The sequence below is a fragment of the Macaca thibetana genome, chromosome 15 (assembly GCF_024542745.1).
Source record: "Macaca thibetana thibetana isolate TM-01 chromosome 15, ASM2454274v1, whole genome shotgun sequence".
NCBI lineage: Eukaryota > Metazoa > Chordata > Mammalia > Primates > Cercopithecidae > Macaca > Macaca thibetana.
In genome coordinates this window covers 24,093,585-24,114,885 of record NC_065592.1, presented here as the reverse complement: position 1 = coordinate 24,114,885, position 21,301 = coordinate 24,093,585, and the positions used below count along the sequence as shown (strand labels likewise).

The 21,301-nt window shown below is 34.5% G+C and overlaps 1 non-coding gene across 1 annotated transcript; it reads right to left on the bottom strand.

The window, feature by feature from the left end:
* Positions 1-4,555: 4,555 nt before the first annotated feature.
* Positions 4,556-4,660, bottom strand: LOC126938228 (U6 spliceosomal RNA). The gene has a single exon (XR_007720039.1). It is a non-coding gene; the product is annotated as a U6 spliceosomal RNA (small nuclear RNA).
* Positions 4,661-21,301: the final 16,641 nt, after the last annotated feature.

Here is a 21,301-nt window from a genome sequence, read left to right as displayed (position 1 = left end):
CTGAGATTAGGAGTTCAAGAACTGCCTGAACAACATGGAGAAACCCCATCTCTACTAAAAATGCAAAATTAGCCAAGTGTGATGGCACATGCTTGTAATCACAGTTACTCAGGAGGCTGAGGCAAGAGAATAACTTCAGCCCAGGAGGCGGAGGTTGTGGTGAGCCAAGATCGTGCCATTGTGCTCCAGCCTGGGCAACTGAGTGAAACTCGAAAGAGAGAGAGAGAGAAATAAATTCTTACACTTATTTTCTCGTTTGTCATTAAGTTTTAATCACCTGATACACATAGAATCTCCTTGTTTCTCTGATACATTCACACTCTCACCCACTGTCTTCACTACTATGGTTTCCTGTACAATGACTGATGCAGGCATTTACCATATTCCCAGAATACAATTTTTGATAGAAACGAATGATTGTCACTATGCGGTTATTCTCAAAAAGAGATTTTGATGGCCAGATTTCCCAGGTCTGCATTTAACTGGATCCGCACAAGCTAGTAAGTGCCAAGAGCAAAATCTGAACATGAAAGATTTCATTGTCATGAAAGATTCTTAAATATATGAGTATTTTTTACTATAAAATCATAGAATGTCAAAAATAACGATCCTTAAAACATTGGGCTTGCAATTTGTAGAATGGATTTTGAAGGACGAGAGTGGAAGCTGGCAGCTAGTGAGGTTACTGCTGATCTACCTTAATCAGAGGTGAAATGATAGTACTTGGGATTAGAATGGTGGCCGTGGGATGGAAATAGCTCCATGGAATTAGTAGATACATAGAAAGTAGAATACGCAAGATTTTGTGTTCTATTATAAGACAGTCTACAGGAGGCAGAGGAACCAAGGATGATTTCCAGGTTTTATCCTAGGTCTGTAATTAGTTTTTTTACCCAGAAAGTTAAGTTTGTACAAACTTATTACTACAATGATTCTTTGTCAGAAATAAAAAATAATCCTAGATTATTACCACTGACTGGGAAGGGTAGGAGGAAGTAGAAGATGAAGAGAGGTTGGTTAATGTGTACAAAAATACAGTTAGAGAGAAGGAATATGTTCTAGCATTTCATAGCACAGTAGGGCAACAGCAGGTATTTATTATATATTTCAAAATAGCTAGGAGAGAAGATTTAGAATGTTCTCAACACAAAGAAATGGTAAATATTTGAGGTGATGGATGGCCTAACTATTCCGATTGATAATTATGCATTGTATACATATATCAAAATATCACATATATCCCCACAAATCTGTACAATTGTTATGCATCAATGAAAACAATCCTAGAGATTCTTGCCTCTGCATAAATGCTTTTGTATCCTAACTATCGCCCCACAGAGCATGCAAATTTCTTAACTTCAAGTCACGTGTCTTCTCTTTATTTGCCTCCTTCACTACTGGGAATCTGATAGATGTTTACTACTATACTTAAGGACAGAATATAAGGAGAGAATGGATTTGATGCCTCACTCTGAGCTTGCAAAAGATGGAAAAAACAATTAACTTAATTCAGCCAAGATTTAATGGTACCCTGTATTTACTTGGCCTATCAGTGAAATAGAAGATATGGATAGGCAAATACATTTTGAACAATCTTGCTTCTATGATTTTGTTTCAACTGTAGTCCTCACTTCTCCTATCAAAATTAGTGTTTCCAATTTCTAGAAATGCTTTTATATCAGAGCACACAGTCACTTCTCTCTCTTTGACATCTCTTTTAACTCCAATAATTATTATTACACACAATTCTTAATCCGAGTTTAATCTTGCATGTCTATATCACTTATATAAGATTTATAAGAAATTCAAATTTGAATGAAATATTACCAATCGATATTTAATATATACTCTATTTTTTCTATAATTGAAATTCATAATTCTGTAAATGCAGGTTAATATTCCTATACTTACTTCTATTTCCCTTAGTGCCTAGCACAGAGCTATACATGTGTTTCATACTTATTTCAGTTCATTTAGCCCTTATAAAGTGCCTGCAATGTGCCATAATTTATGAAGAAAAATTTCTTACAATTTTATGAGAAAAATCTTCTTCTCACTGTTTTACAAATTAAAAAACTTTAAAAATCCAAAAATACTAGGTATTTTTCTAAAGAGTTAAACAGATAGAAAATGTCAACATGATAATGGTAACGGTGGTGACAATAATAATAAATGACTTCATTCACTAAATGCCACCAACAGAACAAAATAAAATCACCTATTTTGCTATTTATAACACATGTAGAAATAAAACTCCGAACATGATAGCACACAGGATGAAAGAAGAATATAAAAATGCTATGTTATAAAGTACTTATACTATATATAAAGTGGTATAATATTAGTTAATGGTTGAATAACCGCTAAAATATAAAACGCATTATAACCGGTAAAACACAAGTATACATATCAGGAAATAATAAAAATAGTAAATTAACCTAAAAGAAATGGGGAGAGAAGAACACGAGACAAACAGAAAACAATTTGCAGAATAGTTGATTTACCAAATCTTTAATTGCATAAATTTAAAGGGTCTAAATGTACCAAATCAAAGGCATAGATTTTCAGATTGGATAAAACGTAAACCATACTTATATATTGTCTATAAGAAATTCATTTTCACATAAAGACAGAGAGTTTAGAAGTAAAATGAAAAAAAAGATATGACAAGGAAAATCTTCCCAAAAGAATGCTAGAGTAGCTATCTTAATATTAAACAAAACAGATTCAGAATAAGGATATTACTAAAGACAAAGAGAGACATTCCATAATGATAAGAGGTTAATCAACATGGCATAATAATCTTGAATGTGAATACATCAAGTATTGAAACTTCAAAATACATAAAGCAAAAAACATTAGTAATAGAAAAGGAAAAAAAAATGTACAAATCTAGTTGGAGATTTCAATACTCCCTTCTCAGGAATTGATAAAACAAGCTAACAAACACAAAAATCAATAAGCATAGATAAAACCTGAACAAAATCATAAACCAACCTGACCTGATAAAAATTTATAGAATACTTCATTCCCAAAGAATAGAACACACCTTCTTTTCAAACAACATTCACTATTATAGGCCATATTCTGGTACATAAAACAAACTGCAGTAAATTTAAAATGACTGAAATAATGCTCAATACACTCTCAAAATGAGCTACAAATCAATAATCCAAAGATGTCTGGAAAATTTCCAAATATTTGAATAATAAGCAACATTATTTTATTTATTTTGATTGCTCATTTACTTGTTTTTTGGTGCGAATATTTAAGATCTACTCTCTTAAACTTCAAGTATGCAATACATTATTATTAACGTAGTCACCATGCTGTTCATTAAGATCTCTAGAAATTATTCAATTTACAACTGAAAGTTTATACCATTTGACTAACATCTCCTCATTTTCTCCACCTCTTCAATCCATGACAACCATCATTCTATCCTATTACTCTGAGTTCAAGTTTATTTAGATACCAAATATAAGTTAGATCATGCAGTATTTGTCTTTCTGGGTCTGGCTTATTTCACTTAGCAGAATGTCCACTAGGTTTATCAGGATTGCTGCAAATGACAAGATTTTGTTCCTTCTTAAGGATGAATTACACGTATATGTGGGTAAGCATTTTCTTTATCATTTATCCATCGATGGAAACTTAGGTTGTCTCCATGTCTTGGCTATTGTGAAAAAATGCTGTAATGAATATGTGAGGGTAGCTATCTCTTGAAAATACTGATTTCTTGTCATTTTAATATATATCAGAAGTGTGTTTTTTTGGGTCATATGGTAATTCTATCTTTAGTTTTTTGGAGAAATTTTATAATTATTTTCCATAATGGCTTTACCAATTTATAATTTTTCCAACAGTACACAAACATTCTCTTTTCTCCACATATTTACCAACACTGCTTTTTGATTTTTTTATAATATCCATCCTAATAATTGTGAGGTGATATCTTTTGCTTTTTAATTAACATTTCGCTGAACATTTTTTCATGTATCTGTTGACCATTTGTATTCTTTCTTTGGAACAGTATCTATTCAGGTCCTTTGCCCATCTTATAATCAGGTTATTTGTTTTGTCTTGTTTTTGCTATTGAATTATATGAGTTCCTTATATTTTTTGTATATTAACTTTGATTGAGTATATGATTTGCAAACATTTTCTGCCATCCTGTAGCTTGCCTTTTCATTGTGTATTGTTTCTTTTTTTTTAAGTTGACACAAAAATATATTTAATAAGCTTGTTATATAAAATCAAACACTTAACATTGTCAACATTTCTTCAATAATTCAAACTCACTGATATCTAACTGGGAGTAGTTTGTATTTTGGAAGACTTCCTAGCTAAAAGTATATTTACAACACATGTAAATATAACTGAAGAACTACTTCAAATAATGTTGAAATTCATAGAATTCCAGAGATTTATAGTTATAGCTTAGAAGTATCACCAAATCGTTTGCAATCAAATGTACAGCACTAATTATGAAAAATGCTTTATTAAACCAAAAGGGGATAAAAACTGGGAGGGAAATATATGGTGTTAAAGTCCTAAAAATATGGAACGCTTCACGAATTTGTGTGTCATCGTTGACAGGGGCCATGCTAATCTTCTCTTATCATTCCAATTTTAGTATATGTGCTGCTGAAGTGAGCACAGTGTATTGTTTCTTTTACTGTGTAGAGATGTTTAGTTAAATATAATTTTACTTGTTTATTTTTACTTTTTGTTCCCTGTGCTTTCGGTGTTACATCCAAGAAATGATTGTCAAGACCAATGTCAAAGAGTTCTTCCCTATATTTTCTCCTAGGATGTTTACAGTTTTAGATCTTATATTTAAGACTTTGCTTCATTCTGAGATGAATTTTTAAGGTATAAGTATAAAATTTCATTCTTTTACAAGTATATATCCAGTTCTCCCAACACAATTTACTGAAGAGACTTTTTACATTGTGTATTCTTGGAGACTTTGCCAAAGATTAGCTGATTGTGTATGTGTGGGTTTATTTCTGAGCTCTTTATTCTGCTCCACTGATCTATGAGTATGTTTTTATGTCAGTGCCATAATGTTTTGATTACTAGGATTTGTAATAATATAATTTGAAATTAGGTATTATGAAGCCTCCAAATCTGTTTTTCTCAAGATTGCTTTCACTATATAGAGTCTTATGTGATTCCATATGAAGTTTAGGATTGACACAGTTTTAAATACTTCCAGTGTCAAAGAATAAATTAATCAAAATGGAAAATACCAAAAATTTGTGGTGTACAGTTAAAATAGACCTTATGGATAAATCAAAAGGACTAAACTCTTATACTAGAGAATGAAAAACAATCCAAATTAATAATAATATGTTTTTGCCTGTAGAAGCCAGAAAAAAAGAGAATTTAAAACAAAGTTAGCAGAAGATAGAAAAAAAGGGTTAAAATTCACCGACATAAAAAGAAATGCAGTAGAGAAAATTAATAAACCCAAAACTTTGTTCTTTGAAAATATCAATAAAATTGATCAATCTCTACCCAGACTGACAACAAAATAGAAAGAGAGAATGTTGCTACACATATTATAAACATCAAAAAGAAGGTGAGATTATATTATGAACGAGTTTATATCAATACATTTTAAAACTTAAATGGACAAATGTTCTGAGAGACAAAACCCACTCAAGAAGAAATAGATACAAGGAACAATTATATGTCCACTAAAAAATTGTTTTGTAGTTACTTCTTTCTACAAAGAAAATTATAGACTCAAATGGCTTCACTGGTGAATTCCATCAATCATATGTTCAAAGAAGAAATAATATCAAGTCTAAACAAACTCTTCCAGAAAACAAGAAAAATGAATTATATATTTTTATTTTATTATCATTTTTTGGAAACAGAGTCTCGCTCTGTTGCCCAGGCTGGAGTGCTGTGGCACAATCACGGCTCGTTGCATCCTTGACCTCTAAGGCTCAAGTGATCCTCCCATCTCAGCCTACCAAGTAGCTGGGACTACATTCATGGGCCACCACCTACAGCTAATTTTTTAAAATTTTTAGTAGAGAAGAAGTCTCACTATGTTGCCCAGTCTGCTATTAAACTCCTGAGCTCAAACAATCCCGCTGCCTCAGCCTTCTAAAGTACTAAGGTTATAGACATGAGCCACCGTGCCCAGCCAAGGAAGGCTAATTCTTTTCTTTTTTTTTTTTTAATGGAGTCTCGCTCTGTCACCAGGCTGGAGTGCAGTGGTACGATCTCGGCTCACTGCAACCTCCGCCTCCCAGGTTCAAGTAATTCTCCTGCCTCACCCTCCCAAGTAGCTACAAGTGTGCACCACCATGCCTTTTTGTATTTTTAATAAGATGGGGTTTCACCATGTTGGCCAGGATTGCCTCCATCTCTTGACCTCGTCATCCGCCCGCCTCAGCTCCCAAAGTACTGGGATTATAGGCATGAGCCACCGCGCCTGACCAAGAAGGAGACTAATTCTTAATTCAGTTTGAGACTCGTCTTATTTTGGTTCCAAAAACAGTTAAAACTATTACAAAAATCAACTATAGCCCAACCTTCTTCATAAACACAGGTGCAAGAATATTTTTCAAACAAATTAAATCCAGCAACATCTAAAACATTTAGTACATTATGACCAAACGGATATACTCAGTAATGTAAAATTAATTTAACAATTGGAAAACAATGTAATCCGTCATTTATTAGACTATAAAATAAAAAAAAGTCCTCTCAATAGATGCAGAAAAAAAAAAAAAACCTTTCGATGACGTCCCATATTTACTTTTAAGGAATTTTTAGGAAAACAAGAAAAATATAAGGAAAATTTATCAAAATGATAAAGCCACCTATGAAATCCTAAAGCTAACATAAAAATTAACAGTGAAATATGAGATGCTTCCCACTAAAACAGGAAAAACAGCAAAGATGTTCATTTTCAGAACTTTCATTTATCATTATATTATTGGTCCTAGCCAGTGCAACAAGGCAAGAAAAGTATCATATAATGTTGAAAAGAAGTTAAGCTGTCTTTATGTGCAGATATGATTCTCTATTTCAAATATCCTTATAATCTTACAATATATAAGTTACTAGAATTAATAAGTTAGTTTAGCAAATTTGTAAAACAGAAAGTTTATAAGCAAAAATTAATATTACCTAAAAAATAAAAGTCCAGGATCAGACAGCCTCATTGGTGAATTCTGTAAAATGTTTCAAGAAGAATTAACATCAGTCTTTCTCAAAATCTTCCAAAAATGTACAAGGAAACACTTTCTAACTTATTATATGAGTCCAGCATTAACCATATACCAAAGCCAGATAAACACATCAGAAAATAAAATTACATACAAATATTCATCATTGAAATGGATACAAATAGCCACAACAAAATGCTAGCAAACTGAACTCTATAGCATATCTAAAAGACCAAGTAGGATTTACTTCAGAAATGCAAGAGTGGTTCAACATTGAAAAAAATCAAAGTAATACACCATATTCATAGAATAAAGAGGAAAAAACCCACACAATTATCTCAATTGATTTCAAAAAAAACGTTTGACAAAAATCCAACCATTTAACATCAGGTCATGTTAAAAGTATTAAGAAACTAGGAATAGAAGGGAACTTCCTTAACATGGACAAAGGACATTTATGAAAAACCCACAGCATGCATCTTACTCAATGGTAAATGGCTGAAATCTTTTCCTTGAAGAAATAAGAAAAGGTTTCACATTCTGAATACTGTTAATCAATATTGTGTTGGAAGTTCTAGCTATAGTAATTTTGTAAGAAAAAATAATAAAACATATTCAAATCTTAAAATATGAAGTAAAGTTATTGTATTAACAGATGACATGATTCTATATTTAGAAAATCTAAATGAATTAACAGAAGAGCTACTAGGACAAACACATAAATTCAGCAATGATGTAAAGTTAAGACCAACACACAAATATCAGTTGTTATTCTATATACAAGCAATAAACATTTCAAGAAGGAAATTGAGAAAACAAGTCTATTTATGTTAGCATCCAAAATAATAAAATACCTAGGAACAAATGAAAACTATTAAAACAATGGTGAAAGAAGTTGAAGACTAAAGTGAATGAAAATGTATCCAATACTCATGTATTAGAAGATTTAATATTGTCAAGAAATGAAAGAAAATTCATTCCATGTTCATGTACTGGAAGATTTAATATTGTCAAGATATCAGTATTACTCAAAGCAAGCTACAGACTCAATGCAATCTACGTTAAAATTTCAATGGCCTCTTTTTTTTTTTTTTTTTTTTTTTTTTTGCAGAAATGGAAAAGTCAATCCTCAAATTCATATGGAATTATACATGTCCCCAAATAACCAAAACAATCTTGAAAAAGAAAAAAAAGTTGAAGGATTCATGTTTCCTGATTTCAAATCTCACTACAAACCTTAAGTAATCAAAACAGTGTGGTACAAGCATAAGGATGGACACAAAGGCCAAATGAGATAGAACTGAGGGTCCAGAAATCAATCCATATATCTATGGCCATTTGATTTTCAACAAGGGTACCAAAGCAATTTAAAAGAGGAAAGAATAGTTTCTTCAACAAATAATGCTGAAACAACTTGATATCCACCTGAAAGAATGAGAGAAAATACTTGCAAATAGTATATCTGATAAGGGTCTGCCATCCAGTATATATAAATAAGTCAACTCAACCACAAAAAGACTAACAACACATTTTTAAAATGGGCATATAATTTGAGTAAACATTGCTTCAAAGAAGATACATAAATGGTCATTAAGTAAATAAAATGATAATGATGTTCAATATAATTTGTCATTAGAGAAATGCAAATCAAAATCACAGTAAGATACCTTTTTATTGGTACCACTAGGATAACCATAACAAAAAAAGAAAAAGAAAAGAAAAAAATGTTGACAGGGATGTGGAGAAATTGGTCCCTTCATACGTTTCTTGTGGAACTGTGTAATAATTTAATCACCATGATTTGTCATTTCCTTAAAAATTTAAATATACAATTACTATATAATCTTGTAATTCTCTCACTAGATATATACTCAAATAAATTAAAAGAGGTACTCAAACAAGTACGTATAAATACATGTTTACAGCAACGCTACTCATCACAGCCAAAAGGTGAAAATAGCTCATATGTCCACCAATAAATGAATAGATTTAAAAATTATGGTACATACATACAATATAATATTATTCATTTTTAGAAAAAGATGAAGTATTAATACATGCAACAATGTGAGTGGGTCTGCAAATATTATGCTAAATGGAAAAAACTAGGCACAAGAGACCGCATGCTGTATAATTCCTTTATATAAAATATTCGTAATAGATAAATCCGTAGAGACAGAAAGCATATTGGTGGTTGCCAGGGCATGGAGGAGGGAGGAAATGGGGTAAAACTGATTAACGAGTAAGGATTTTACTTTGGAATGATGGAAATATTTTTGAACTTGATGGAAGTGATAGTTGCATGACTTCATGCATATACTATAGGCAATTGAATTATTCACTTTAAAGTAGTTAATTTTGTGTTATTTGAATTTCACCTTCAAAAACTCTTTTTTCAAATAATCTTATTTGTTTATATTAACAAAATAACTAAAACCAAAATTTTTAAGTACCATTTACAATTGCATCAAAATTATGAAATACCTAAGGGACACATTTAAAAACATTTGTACAAGGAACGTACTTTAAAATCTACAAAACTGCTGAAAGAAATTAAAGAAGACCTAAGTAAATAGAGAGATATGCCATGTTCATGAGGAGAAAACACAATTCACTAAGAAAATATTTCAACAATTCTTATCAAATGGATTCAAAACAATCCCAAACAAAATCCTAGCAGTAGTTGCTGTAGAAATAGACATGCTGATAATAAAACGTATGTGGAAATGTAAGTAACATGGAATAGTCAAAAATGTTATTGAAACAAACAACAACACAACTGGATATCTTACCCGACTTGTTTTCAAGACTTACTAGAAGGTGTGGTTTAGGATAAGAAAAATATATAGATTATTACAATGAAATTGAAACTCTAGAAATAGACACGTTTATATGTGATCAGTTTATTTTTAAGAAGGATGTCAAAGTAATTGAATGGTTGTATATTTGTCTTTTCAACAAATAGTGGAGAAACTGGAAATCTACTGAAAAAATTAACCCTTATCTCACATTATGTATAAAAATTAACTGGAAGTGCATTATATAGCTAAATCTTTTAAACATTTAGCTTTAAAGCTAAAGCTATAAAACTCATAAAAATCATAAGAGAAAAAACCTCTTTTTAAATAGTTTAATCTATTAAAAATAGATTTACGTCATTAGATGATGTGCTCTGTTTAAACTCTCAATTGTCTATGCATGGATCAGAGGGACTACCATTTAGTTTTTTTAATTTTAATTTTTTATATCAATAAGATTTTGGGCAACAGGTGGTGTTTGGTTACATGGATAAGTTCTTTAGTGGCAATTTCTGAGATTTTGGTGCACCCCTCACCTGAGCAGTGTACACTCTACTCGATGTGTAGACTTTTATCCCTCACCCACTCCCACCCTTTCTCCTGAGTCCTCACAGCTTATTGTATCATATTTATGCCTTTGTATCCTCATAGCTTAGCTCCCACTTATAAGTGAGAGCATATGATGTTCGGTTTTTTTATTCCTGAGTTTCTATACTTAGAATAATGGTCTCTAGTTCCATCCAGGTTACTGAATATGTCATTATTTCATTAGTGTATATATATCACATTTTCTTTATCTACTCATTGATTGATGGGCATTTGGACTGAGTCCATATTTTTGTAATTGCAAACTCTAGGGCTATAAACATGCATGTGCAAGTATCTTTTTCAAATAATGACTTCTTTTCCTCTGGGTAGATACCCAAGAGTGGGATTGCTAGATCAAATGGTAGATCTACTTTTAGTTCTTTAAGGAATCTCCACACTGTTTTCCATAGTGATTGTACTAGTTTACATTCCCACCACCAGTATAAAAGTGTTCCCTTTTCACCACATCCATACCAACATCTATTATTTTTTATTTTTTTATTTAAAAGTTCTTGCACTCTGTATGCCTGTTATTGGTGTATAAGAATGCTTGTGATTTGTGCACATTGATTTTGTATCCTCTTTGCTGAAGTTGCTTATCAGCTTAAGGAGATTTGGGGCTGAGAAGATGGGGTTTTCTAAATATACAATCATGTCATCTGCAAACAGGGACAATTTGACTTCCTCTTTTCCTAATTGAATGCCATTTATTTATTTATTTTGCCTGATTATCCTGGCCAGAACTTCCAACACTATGTTGAATAGGAGTGGTGAGAGAGGGCATCCCTGTCTTGTGACAGTTTTCAAAGGGAATGCTTACAGTTTTTGCCCATTCAGTATGATACTGGCTGTGGGTTTGTCATAAATAGCTCTGATTATTTTGAGATACGTTCCATCAATACCTGGTTTATCGAGAGTTTTTAGTATGAAGGGCTGTTGAATTTTGTTCAAAGGCCTTTTCTGCATCTATTGAGATAATCATGTGGTTTTTGTCTTTGGTTCTGTTTATGTAATGGATTATGTTTATTGATTTGCATATGTTGAACCAGCCTTGCATCCCAGGGATGAAGCCCACTTGATCATGGTGGATAAGCTTTTTGATGTGCTGCTGGATTCGGTTTGCCAGTATTTTATTGAGGATTTTCGCATTGATGTTCATCAGGGATGTTGGTCTAAAATTCTTTTTTTGGTTGTGTCTCTGCCAGGCTTTGGTATCAGGATGACACTGACCTCATAAAATGAGTTAGGGAGGATTCCCTCTTTTTCTATTGATTGGAATAGTTTCAGAAGGAATGGTACCAGCTACTTTTTGTATCTCTGGTAGAAATTGGCTGTGAATCCGTCTGGTCCTGGACTGTTTTTGATTGGTAGGATATTAATTATTGCCTCAATTTCGGGTGTATGCGTCCAGGAATTTATCCATTTCTTCTAGATTTTCTAGTTTATTTGCATAGAGGTGTTTATAGTATTCTCTGACAGTAGTTTGTATTTCTGTGGGATCGTGGTGATATCCCCTTTATCATTTTTTATTGCGTCTATTTGATTCTTCTCTCTTTTCTTCTTTATTAGTCTTGCTAGTGGTATATCAATTTTGTTGATCTTTTCAAAAAACCAGTTCCTGGATTCATTGATTTTTTTCAAGGGTTTCTTTGTGTCTTGTCTCCTTCAGTTCTGCTCTGATCTCAGTTATTTCTTCTTGAGTGAGCTCCCATTCACAATTGCTACAAAGGGAATACAAATACCTAGGAATCCAACTTACAAGGGATGTGAAGGACCTCTTCAAGGAGAACTACAAACCACTTCTCAATCAAATAAAAGAAGACACAAACAAATGGAAGAACATTTCATGCTCATGGATAGGAAGAATCAATATTGTGAAAATGACCATGCTGCCCAAGGTAATTTATAGATTCCATGCCATCCCCATCAAGCTACCAATGACTTTCTTCACAGAATTGGAAAAAACTACTCTAAAGTTCATATAGAACCAAAAAAGAGCCCACATTGCCATGACAATCCTAAGTAAAAAGAACAAAGCTGGAGGTATCACACTACCTGACTTCAAACCATACTGCAAGCCTACAGTAACCAAAACAGCATGGTACTCGTACCAAAGCAGAGATATAGAACAATGGAACAGAACAGAGCCCTCAGAAATAATACCACACATCTACAACCATATGATCTTTGACAAACCTGACAAAAACAAGAAATGGGGAAAGAATTCCTTATTTAATAAATGGTGCTGGGAAAATTGGCTAGCCATATGTAGAAAGCTGAAACTGGATCGCTTCCTTACACTTTATACAAAAATTAATTTAAGGTGGATTAAAGACTTAAATTTTAGACCTAAAATCATAAAACCCTAGAAGAAAATCTAGGCAATATCAATCAGGATAGGCAGGAGGAACGACTTTATGACTAAAACACCAAAAGCAATGGCAACAAAAGCCAAAATAGGCAAATGGGATCTAATTAAACTAAAGAGCTTCTGCACAGTAAAAGAAACTACCATCAGAGTGAACAGGCAACCTAAGAATGGAAGAAAACTTTTGCAATCTACCCATCTGACAAAGGACTAATATCCAGAATCTACAAAGAACTTAAACAAATTTACAAGAAAAAAATCAAGCAACCCTATCAAATAGTGTGCAAAGGATATGAACAGACACTTTTCAAAAGAAGACATTTATGCAGCCAACAGACACATGAAAAAGTGCTCACCATCACTGGTCATCAGAGAAATGCAAGTCAAAACCACAATGAGATACCATCTCACACCAGTTAGAATGGCGATTGTTAAAAAATCAGGAAACAGCAGGTGCTGCAGAGGATGTGGAGAAATAGGAACGCTTTTAGGCTGTTGGTGCGAGTGAAACTAGTTCAACCACTGTGGAAGACAGTGCAGCATTCCCTCAAGGATCTAGAACTAGAAATGCCATTTGACCCAGCAATCCCATTGCTGGGTATATACCCAAAGGATTATAAATCATGCTGCTATAAAGACACATGCACACGTATGTTTATTGTGGCACTATTCACAATAGCAAAGACTTGGAACCAACCCAAATGTCCATCAATGATAGGCTGGATTAAGAAAATGTGGCACATATACACCATAGAGTACTACGCAGTCACAAAAAAGGATGAGTTCATGTCCTTTGTAGCAACATGGATGAAGCTGGAAACCATCATTCTGAGTAAACTATCGCAAGGACAGAAAACCAAACACTGCATGTTCTCACTCGTAGCTGGGAATTGAACAATGAGGACACTTGGACACAGGGTGAGGAACATCACTCATCGGGGCCTACTGTGGGATGGGGAGATGGGGGAGGGATAGCATTAGGAGAAATACCTAATGTAAATGACGAGTTAATTTGGGCAGCAAACCAACACGGCACATGTATACATATGTAACAAACCTACACTTTGTGCACGTGTACCCTAGAATTTAAAGAAGAATAATAATTTTAAAAAATGTTCTTGCAGGAGTAAGGTGGTATTGCCTTGTTGTTTTGATTTGCATTTGCCTGATTATTAGCGATGCTGAGCTTTTTTGTTTTCATATGTTTGTTGGCCATTTGTACATCTTCTTTAGTGAATTGTCTATTCATAACCTTAGCCCGCTTTTTGTTGGCATTGTTTGTATTGTTCTTGCTGATTTGTTTGAGTTTCTCACAGATTCTGAATATTAGCCCTTTGTCAGATGCATATTTTGCAAAGATTTTCTCCCATTCTGTGGGTTGTCTGTTTACTGATTTTTTCTTTCGTTTCTGTACAGAAGCTTTTTAGTTTAATTAAGTTCCATCTTTGTTTTTCATTGCATTTGCTTTTGGGTTCCTGGTCACAAAGTCTTTTCCTAAGCCAATGTCTAGAAGGGTTTTTCTGATGTTATCTTCTAGAAGTTTTTATGGTTCAGGTCTTAGATTTAAGTTTTTGATGTGTCTTGAGTTGATTTTTGCATAAGGTGGGAGATAATCCAGTTTCATTGCTCTACATGTGGCTTGCCAGTGATCCCAGCACCATTTGTTGAATGGGAAGTCCTTTCCCCACTGTATGTTTTTATTTGTTTTTTCAAAGTTCAATTGGCTGTAATAATTTGGCTTTATTTCAGGGTTTTCTATTCTATTCCATTGGTCTATGTGCCTATTTTTATGCCAGTACCATACTATTTTGCTGACTATAGTGAGAAAAATCTTCGTTTTACTGGTTTAGACAAATATTTCTTAGAAAGGGTGCATAATCATGAACCAAAAACTTCAAAATGTATAAGATGTATTTTACCAAAGTTAAAAGTTTTGTTCCTTGAAGGGCATTGTTAAGAAATAATGAAGGTAAGTCACATCTGATTAAGGGTTTATATTATATATGTATGCATGTATACATATATATACACACACACACATATATGTATATATATACTTAAGGCTTAATAACAAGAAAACAAAACTCCAATTAAAAAAAATGTTATGGCCAAGGCACATGAAAAGATGTGCAATATCCTTAGCCATTAGACAAATGCATATCAAAACCAGAAGATACCACTGCATACATACCCAAATGGATATCATTGGTTTGACCATCCCAAGTGTTGATGAGGCTGTAGAACAATTGGAACTCTCAATCATTGCCGTGGGAATGCAAAATTGTAAGCTACTTTGGAAAGTAGCTTGATGTTTTCTTATAAAATTAAATAAATATTCACTATATAATCTAGCAATCCAATTCCTAGGTATTTATGCAAGAAAGGTAGAAACCTATGTTCACAATAAAACCTGTACCGGAATGCTCAAAGCAGTTGTTTTCCTTAATAGTTAAATGTAGGAAACAACCAAAATATGTATCAACTGATAAATGAATAAATAAATTATGTTATACTCATACCAAACAAATACTAATCAGCCATTAAAAGAAATGAACTATTGATACGTTTACACTGACAAATTTCAAAAAGTTTATTCTAAGGGCAAGTAGGCAGGCAAAAATTCCTCCATACTATATAATTATATTGCTAAGAATTCTAGAAAAATTAAAACTATAGTAACAGATAGCAAATTGATAGTTGTTATGAATCTTTGCCTGGGAGAGGAGTTTGCAAGAGAGCAATAAAATGTTCTATATATTTTGTTGTTGTTGTTGCTCTGTAGCCCAGGTTGGAGTACAATGTTGAGGTCTCTGCTCACTGCAACCTCTGCCTCCTGGTTCAAGCGATTCTTGTGCCTCTGTGTCTCCAGGTGCAGGTGATTTTGGTACCTCAGCCTCCTGAGTAGCTGGGATTACAGGCGTGTGCCACCACACCAGGCTAATTTTTGTATTTTTAGTAGAGATGGGTTTTGCCATGTTGGCCACGCTGGTCTTGAACCTCAGGTCATCTGCCCACCTCGGCCTCCCAAAGTGCTGGGATTCCAGGTGTGAGCCACCACTTCTAACCAATATTTCTTGACTTTGGTGGTGGTTACATGATTGCAGATACTTGCCAAAACTCAAAAAACTGTATACTTGTAATTGGTGTATTTTTTGGCATAGAATACATCAGTAGAACTAGTTTTTAAAAAGATATCAGAATAACCACACTAAAAATAACAATAAAAAAACTTTGTGGGGTCGCTACATACCAAGTTATAATTGACTTGAGATACTCTCACACCTGTATTATCTCTTCAAATTCTAACTCTCTTCACTTCGGACTCAGAATCAAGTTGCTATGAACAATACCCTTAAAGATTTTTAGCTCTATGGACTGAGAAAGATTTAAATGTAACAACTTAAAAATGTCTGATGTCTTAATAATGGGTGATAAAAGCACACCTTAGATTTGACCTTGATCCCATCCTCACGTTTCACTGGAAGTATCCAGGTTATTACATCTACCCCAAGGACATGTCTTACTTTCTAGTCATATGCCAGTGGGAGTAACTGAGAATTAGATACAGTTCTATTTTCCAGTCCTGTAAATCCTAGGCTGGAAGTATTTTCTCTAAATTCTGATTGGGAAATGAACATCTCTTTCTTAACTGAATCTCCATTCTCATAATAGGCAGACAAAAGACCCAATTAATACTGTCAATATTCTTCCTGAAAATCTCAGCAAGATTCACAAGTTCATTGGGTCAATTTTTTCTTAAAATTTCAATTTTACTCTAGGTAATAATGTTTCCACTCATAAGACCCATCACCCTTCCTGCAGCCTCCAAAGCAATTTCCACACTTCCCCACCATCCTCCACTAAGAGTTTCATCACCCTCTGGCCTCTGCTTGCAGCCTGGTCCCAAAGCCAGTGCCATGTATTTTATATTTTTGTCATGTTCACACTAATCTCTTTTTTTCTTTTTCTTTTTTTTTTCAGTAGTTTAGCCCTATCTACCATTTCTCTCAACACTTAAGGACTTAAAACAACAACTTTTTAAAAAACCATTTTCTTATAATTTTGGGATCACGTTGTGGTTCTTCTGCTGCATATGGTGTTGACTGGAGCTTAATCAGGGAGCTTCATTCAGTTAGGAGCTTGGCTGAGGCTATAACATTCCAGGGGAAACACTTAAGCATCTGGGGCCCCAGGGCTGGCTGTTTACTACAGAACCTCAGTTCTCATCTTCTGACCTCTCTTTCCCTCTCTCTCTTCTTCTCTCTCCTCATACCCATTTTTCTCTTATCATTCAGCAGCCCAGTAGTCGGCTCAGGCTCATTTACATAGCAAATGAGCAAAAGAGCAGGAAAGGAAGCAATTAAACGTCTTAAGGGACAGGCCCAGACTCCTTCAACATCACGTCTGCTACATTTTGTTGGCCAAAGAAGCTTACAAGTTTTAGCCAGATTCAAGGATAGGGGAATTAGATTCCACTTTCTGATACAAAGCGTTCTGAAGTTTCTGCCAGGCGAGGTGTCAGAGCCCCAGCACTGGAAAGTGTGCATCTTGCGGGTTGGTAAGAATTATATGACAACAATAGTATAGGTTTGAAAAAGGAAAGTTTTCTTAGAAAGAAAGAACACTGCAGAAGAGTGTAGCGGGATGCCTCAGGAAGAGAGCACTGAGTGTGTGGTGGTGGATTTTTTTCCTGAGGGGTATTTATGGACCTTAAAGTGGGAGCTTGGGATAATTTAGACCATATTAGCCACATAGGTCATGTAAATGATTACATTTGTAGACATTTTGGTGCCTTCATGTCGGCAAGGGTTACACAATGAGTTTCAACATGCGTGCATTCCAGAGATGTATAGAAATCCCAGTTCATTACATATTTTTGGGGAATAAATCTGGAACCAGATGCCTGCTTTAAATAATAGGGAAGACTAATTATTTCTAAATTCCTCAGATAAGAAATTTGCCTCTGGATGGTCTGCTTGATGGTCACCAGGTGATCTTTGCTCTCCTCAGTTTCAGAGGATAGAGGAGTTCCTGGAGCCCATCTTTGGTGACAATCAATTATACTACATTATTCTTGAATTTTTCAGATATCATAGGCTGAAATACTCATTCCCAACCCATTATTTTATTTTGGTATTTTTAGTTGGGCTTCTATAACTAGAGACTAGAAGGGTTCTGATTAACACAAATATAGGAAGTGAATGTATGTGACAATTAGCTAAGCGTGGAAAGTAGGGTAAGAGAAAAAATTCTGAATAAGGGCCAATGCCAAATGAGAGATAATTATCTGTAACTACAAGTCTCTAAGCACGGTGTACTCTCTACAGGACCATAGATTAAATCCCAAAGTTAGTGTCTGAAAGTATTCCATCCGGTTTCCCCAAAGCAATTGTTTAGGTCCTTGTTTCTACAGAATGCTTTTAAGTGATTCCATGAAAACATGAATTTCATTGCTAAAGGGCCAATCCAAACTTTTGATAGCTAATATGCACTATGAATCATAAAGCATGATGTGTGTTGCAACATCAACTGAATTCATTTTAACACAGATTCCTTAATTCAGCATCTTGAGAAATGATGTTCCATGGGATATGCTCTGGGGAGTTCTGGTATGGTTTGAGCTACTCATTTTAGAAATGAGGAATCTGAAGCACAGAGTTTGAGTCACTTGCTTGTGGAAAGCCGGAGCAAAACTTGGGGCTTCTCACTGGGTTTCCAGTCTAATTCTTTTTTTTTTTTTTTTCTTTTTATTTATTTATTTATTTTTTATTATTATACTTTAAGTTGTAGGGTACATGTGCATAACGTGCAGGTTTGTTACATATGTATACTTGTGCCATGTTGGTGTGCTGCACCCATCAACTCATCATTTGCATCAGGTATAACTCCCAATGCAAACCCTCTCCCCTCCCCCCTCCCCATGATAGGCCCCTGTGTGTGATGTTCCCCTTCCTGAGTCCAAGTGATCTCATTGTTCAGTTCCCACCTGTGAGTGAGAACATGCGGTGTTTGGTTTTCTGTTCTTGTGATAGTTTGCTAAGAATGATGGTTTCCAGCTGCATCCATGTCCCTACAAAGGACGCAAACTCATCATTTTTGATGGCTGCATAGTATTCCATGGTGTATATGTGCCACATTTTCTTAATCCAATCTGTCACTGATGGACCTTTGGGTTGATTCCAAGTCTTTGCTATTGTGAATAGTGCTGCAATAAACATACGTGTGCATGTGTCTTTATAGCAGCATAATTTAGTCTAATTCTTTATTCTTCTAGTGGCTGAGGTATGAACACATATACCACAGGAGCATGATTTTTACTGCTACTTTGTGTTTCTTAAGCCCTCTCCTTATTTACCATTTCTACGCCCAATCCATGATGTAGGAGTCTTCAACTCTGGAATGACACAAAAGTAGGCTCATGTGGGGTTGACATACATCAGTTATTGATGAGTGTCCTGTCAGAACCTGAGTAACAGGTTTCCTTGTTAGGAAACTTCATCATGCGATCATTAAGAATCACAGGAAATTAGTACCTCTCATTATCAATGACTTTATGAGGCAGGTTTCTTTTTGGAGCTAATTTTGATATTTCATAGATCATCACCTTCCATATACTTTTTGGAAAAAATCTCCATTGTACCAAAACCAAACTCCAAAGCCTTCCTTTTTTCCCCATGAAAACATACACACATTTGAGCACCTACGTGTGTTTTCCAGACAACGTAAGTGCTTTGGACACATTCTCCTTGACCAACTAGGAGTTCTGGTCTTATGTAAAAACATTCCACTCTTTCATGTTTTTCCAGACAGTGTCTAATTGGAATGGAAAATGGCACAGAATTGGGTGTTTGGTGAAGGAAATGACATGTGGCCCTCTTAGAACTAAGGGGTGAAGTCATTTACTAAGATGAAGACTCCATTGCCTGATGCCTTTATGGCCAGGAATTGATGAGATGGGTAGAGAGAGCACTGGACTGGGAGTCAGAAGGTCTGGTTTCCAGTTCTGGTGTGGTACTACCTCTTTGCTTGACCCTGGGTACACCATTCTACTCAAGTTTGTTAGATTCCTTATCTATACAATAAGCCCTCTCCCTCAAGTCTGGTTTTCACTAAGCTAGATATATTAACTTTGAAAGTCAAGGTGTAGAAGTGAAAGGATATACAACTGGGCTGTGAAAATCTGTCATTTGGGAGAAAGATTAAGCTGGCTCTGTACAGTCTCCAAAGTCTAACTCAAATGAATGGTAGAAATTGCAATGGAATTGAAAGAGACAAATTTTTACACTAAGGCTGGATGATCAATAAAAGGAGTTTTATAGAAGAAACAAAGGAATCACTTAATTTTGCTTGGTGGGGTTTATTCATCTATAGAGATTTATGCAGAAGAGTAACAGGACATGAATTATACCTTTAAGAGATCTCTGTCTTTTGTGTAAACAATAGATTACAGTGGACTTTAGACGGTGGGGGGGTGGTAGAACTAAGAGACTAACCAAGTCCTCCACATGAAAAATGATGGTGAGTCGGGCTATGGTGGTGACATTAGAAATTCAGATGATTTGGGGTAGATACTGAATGGGGGAATTATTTTGACTTACTAATAGATTGATTACAGGTAGTGAATAAAAAGATAGAATGAAGAATGTCTCAAGGATTTTGACCTTAGCAATTGAGTTGCTTTTGTTTCCCATTTGCTGAAATGGCAGAGATTGGGAGCAGGATATATTTGGGGTGGAATAAGAGTCAGCATTTCCGTTTTAGACACATACATTTTGCAACTTCCAAGAGCAGATGGCAAACAGAATGTTGAGTCTATAAATTTGGCTCCCAGAGAGGAGATTTGGGCTAGAGACAGAATTGGAGAGTGAGGAGGATTTATATGATACTTGATAAGCTTCAAAGAGGGGTACCATTTGAATTGACTCCTGAAGGATGAGTAGGGTTTACCGGTAGAGAATGTGGAGAAAAATGTAAAAACAAAGGAAACCCGCTGGGAAAAGAAAGAGCACTAACAAGGTCAAGCCAGGGTCCAGTGGGCTCTCAATGTCTGAGCTTAGACCACTACACATCACTCTCTGTAACAGCAACACTATCTTCTCTCTAGAGAGATCCACTAGCCTGCTCAGATCCTTAGACATTTGGGTTCAAAGCCAACAAAAAATTACAGCTAAGGGTAGTTTATTTAAGGATAATAATAGAGCCTACAGGTTATTTATTTTTTCCTCAAACTAGAGATAATTTTCTTTTTTCCCCATGAATAAGAATGAATTCATTAGTATTTGGATTTTTCCAAGTCTGGCAACCTCATCCAGCATAATTCAGTTCAGACTTCAATGTCACAACCCGAGGGACTA